Source organism: Macaca thibetana, chromosome 6, assembly GCF_024542745.1.
Source record: "Macaca thibetana thibetana isolate TM-01 chromosome 6, ASM2454274v1, whole genome shotgun sequence".
Classification (NCBI taxonomy): Eukaryota; Metazoa; Chordata; class Mammalia; order Primates; family Cercopithecidae; genus Macaca; species Macaca thibetana.
This window is the reverse complement of record NC_065583.1, coordinates 26,289,643-26,294,214: the sequence shown is the minus strand read 5'-3', so window position 1 is coordinate 26,294,214 and position 4,572 is coordinate 26,289,643. Positions and strand designations below refer to the sequence as shown.

The 4,572-nt window shown below is 40.9% G+C and overlaps 1 pseudogene; it reads left to right on the top strand.

Moving 5' to 3' along the window:
- The first annotated feature begins 1,196 nt into the window (after positions 1–1,196).
- LOC126956759 (CST complex subunit STN1-like) lies at positions 1,197–3,718 on the top strand (annotated as a pseudogene).
- Positions 3,719–4,572: the final 854 nt, after the last annotated feature.

Here is a 4,572-nt window from a genome sequence, read left to right as displayed (position 1 = left end):
GACCATGCTGGCATCATGATTTCAGACATCCAACCTCCAGAACTGTGAGAAACACATTTCTGTTGTTTATAAGCCACGTGGTTTATGATATTTGTTATAGCAGCCCAAATAGATGAAAGGCAATGGCTGAGAACTTAAATTCAAATCATACGAATTCTACTTCCACCCCTTACTATTTGTGTGACCGTAGGCAATTATGTAGTCTCTCTGAGCCTCCAGTTCTTCATCTCAAAATAAAGAGGATGGCTTAGTGGTATGTGTCTCCTAAGACCAATATTATCTTTAAATGAAATAGAGCAAGTAACAAAGGTTAGCACAGCACTTGGCTTATAATAATCCCACAATGTATGTTGACTATAAAGCCAGTGTAGATTATGAGCAAATGGAAACATTTCTTTGAGTAAAGAGAAGTCTTTCTTTATATTTTATTCCTCTCTAGATGCTTTTTATGTTTAAAATGTTTTTGGAACATCATTTATCCATCCTTTCATTCATTTAGTGAATAGACATTTCCTGAGCACCAACTAGTTGTAAGGCTCTGAGGGCAGAGCATGAGAATATTGAACAGTCTGCTTACATTCCAATGAAGGAGGCAGGTATGAAGAAATAATTACCCAATTCGTCATTGAACTGTAATTGTAATATATGCTGTGAAGGATAATTCTAGAGCCACCACTAGAACATTTAACAAAGGCACTGATCTAGCTTTGGCCGGGACATCATGGGGCCCTCCAAGGAGGTAAGTTTTGAGCCAGGTCACCTCAATGCGATGCTGTGATTTGTAGCCAAAGTTCTGTGTGAACCCACAGAAGGCAGTTATTAGGAACTCTTAGATGACTCAGGAAAGTGTCACAAATGATAGCATTTCAGCTTTGTCAAGAAGGATAAGGAACATTTCCCCAGGAAGAAAAAGTAAAGAAGAATGTTTGTTGTACAGGACTTTGTAAAGACTTGGAGAAAATCTCAGAACAGGGACTCAGATAATATTGATTTTGTTTTGAGCAGACAGTATTAGCAAAACTTAAATTAAAACCTATTCTTTAAAGATTTTCACTGCTGTGTTATTTATCAAGGAAAATTGGAAATAACTATAAAAATAATTGTCTAACAGTTGTGGAAATTTAAACTAAATTAAGCCCAACAGGATTTTCTACATAATACTATAAATATATTAAATATATTCTTCAAGAGCCTGTGGGAAATGGGAAATGGGAAATCTTATTTAAAATACCAAGGGAAAATAGAGAGACACAAAATTGCAGTTATCACGTGAGCACAACCATATTATTTCAACCTACGAATATTATTCTGAGAAACAGAAAAGGAAGTAAATATAGAAAAATTATATCAGATTATTTTAAAGTATAGAAAGTTTTTTTCAATTTGTATTTTTAAAATTTTAATATTCTTTTTGAGAAAGGGTCTCACTATGTTGCCCAGGCATATCCACCCACTGTGCTTCCACATATGCATGGCCAGGAAGTTGCCCATTCCTCCTGGGACCCCACCCATTTAAAGCAGTTTCAGGATCCTCGACACAGTGATGCAGAACCTTTCAGGATTTGCTGGAAGCCACAGCCCAGCCTCTTGTTGCATACTGAATTTAGCCAGAGTAAAGAGGAGACCCTTTCCCTTGTGTGGGGTTTGAATACTGTGTTCCTAGCCTTTTTCTAAGCTCTACATTAAGTCTATATCCTGGACTTGAAGAGTCCTGACAGGTGACCAGTGTATTTTTGTGCAACAGGAACCAATAAAACAGGTATATCTTGGGAACTGCCACTGGAGTGAGAGAAAGAGAGGTTTTCTACAGTTGTAGAGTCGATGACAGCACTTGTATTAGGCTGTTCTAGAATTGCTATAAATAAATAACTGAGGCTGGGTAATTTACAAAGAAAAGAGGTTTAATTGGCTCATGATTCTGCAGGCTTTATAGGAAGCATGGTGCTGGCATCTGCTCGGCTTCTACGGAACCCTCAGGAAGCTTACAATTGGTGGAAGGTGAATGGGGAGCAGGCATATCACAGGATGAAAGTAGGAGCAAGGGAGAGAGAGTGACTGGGGAAGGGTCACACTTTTAAATGACCAGATCTTGCAAGAACTCACTATCATGAAGACAGCACCAAGCCATGAGTTATCTGTGCCCATAATCCAAACACCTCCTACCAGACCCCACCTGCACTGGGGATTACAATTCAACATGATATTTGGGCAGGGACAAGTATCCAAACTCTATCAGCACTGGAGTTATAAACTGCATCTGCTAGAAAATACTGAGCAATGTCAAGTTTTTATCCATTGCTCCAAATGCAGCAAGAGAACTGAGCTTTACCTCAATACTCAAGAAGCTGCAAGACACCATTGAGCAGAGAACAAAAATTGAAATTGGGGACATGTTCTGAATCAGAGGCTATGTCCGCACATGCAGAGAAGAGTGAGAAATTTATGCCACTGCTTATTATAAAGTGGATGATCCAGTGTGGAACATTCAAATTGCAAGGGCATTTGAGCTGCCCGTTAATCTACAGGAAAGTTTAGACCAAGTCTTTCCATAGCCCAGACTTAGAGAAAGAAGCACTAAGCAAACCAGGTGCCCTGGCCCTCACTAGTCTCATGTATTTGCTGAGCGAAAAAGCCAAAGAATTCCCCATGGAGAACAGAGTGCAGACCTTTGACCAACAGGAGTTGGAAATGGTGGAGGCTTTGCTGTCCCTTGCTAACCAGCCTCTTACTGACAGCACCTGCTCTGACCAAGGGAATTTTAAGAAGGATATCACTTTCAAGGCAATTTATAGCATATTTTAAAATGCTATGCAACAGCTGCAGGAAAAAGGACTTGTTTTCCAGAAAGATGGTGGTTTTCATAACCTATGCTGTGTAACCAGAACAGACAAAGACCTGCATAGGAAAATCCACTGGATAATTCAGGAAGACTGCCAGAAACCAAATCACCCGAAGAAGGGCTGCCACTTCCTGCACATCTTGGCCTGCACTCACCCTGATCATCTGCCCAGTCCTAGGTAGGGCTATGCTGCAGCAAGTTCTGGAGCTCCTGGAGGACCAGAGTGACCTCATCAACACAATGGAGCACCACTATTCCTGAGCAGTGGCCTTCTCCTCCTGGCCTTCTGAGCAGAGACCTGAACACATGCCTACCAGCCAAGGAGGAGAAAGACAAGGTAGGATTCAACCTCAGGCTCTGATTTTAAACATCATGTGGAGCTTATATGCCTAGAAGCAGTTACCTCCTTATAAACTATAAAATATGGCAAAACACCACCACCACCACCACCAAAACTCCTGGGCTCAAGCCATCCTCCTGACTCAGCCTCTGGAGTCTCTAGGACTACAGGTGTGTGCCACAACATCCAGCCTATGTACTAAGTTTTCTATAAGAAGAATGTATTATTGATTTTGTGGTTGGTGGAAATAAATAACTTTTCCTTTCTTTCTTTTTATGGGAAAGCTCTCCTGATCAACTTTACCTAACAGGAAAACATCTACCAATATCATTTCCTCTGCTGAGGTGAAGCTTGATAGGCATCCATTATTCACTCTTTAACATTTAAAGATTTGTTTAGAATGAAAAAAAATATTTGACTGGGCGCAGTGGCTCTCACCTGTAATCTTAGCACTTTGGGAGGCTGAGGCAGGTGGATCACCTGAGGTCAGGAGTTCAAGACCAGCCTGGCCTACGTGGCGAAACCCTATCTCTACTAAAAACACCAAAAAAAAAAAAAAAAAAAAAAAAAAAAAAAAAAAAAAGCCAGGCGTGGTGGCGGGCACCTGTAATCCCAGCTACTCAGCAGACTGAGGTAGGAGAATCGCTAGAACCCTGGGGGTGGAGGTTGCAGTGAGCCGAGATTGCGCCATTGCACTCCAGCCTGGGCAACAGAGCAAGACTGTATCTCAAAAAAAAAAAAAAAAAAAAAGTCTTTGAGGGATCATCAGTTAAACCATTCAATACTGAAATCCTGTATGAGATTAGCTATACAAGGCTGACCTGACACTGAAGCAGAGCACAGAGCAGCACAGAGCAGGCAAGTTTTGACAGAAGAGAAAGAAAGTTCATTTTAGAGAACAGGGGAGAGAAAGAATATATGAAATGATCCAGGATGATAAACCTCCAGGAAAGAAAAAAGCCATCAAAGAAAAAAAAAAAAGATATAAAAAGAAACAGAAAATTATAGCCAATAAAATTCCCTAGTTTGACAACCTTGGATCAGGTTTCCCACCCTACATAAATTCTCTAGCCTCTAAGTAGGTTTGCCCATTCGTGGGTTGGTCTGCCTGTCTCTGTGTCTTCATCTTTGTGTATAAGCGTGTGTGCGTGGGTGTGTGCATGTACTCCCTCTTTGTTTTCTCATATATTGCAGATAATGACTTAATTTCCTTGGCTAACAACTGATTTATAGGTAGAAGTGTTTGGGTGTCTTTGCAATCACAAACTGCTCTGCTAGTCCAGGATAAGGCCAAGCAGGTTACAGTGGTGCCAGTTCTCAGGCAAGGCAGGAGGTCAGGCAATTGCTCACCATTCATTCAATTGAACAATCTAGGACCTGGAGGTCATCTTCC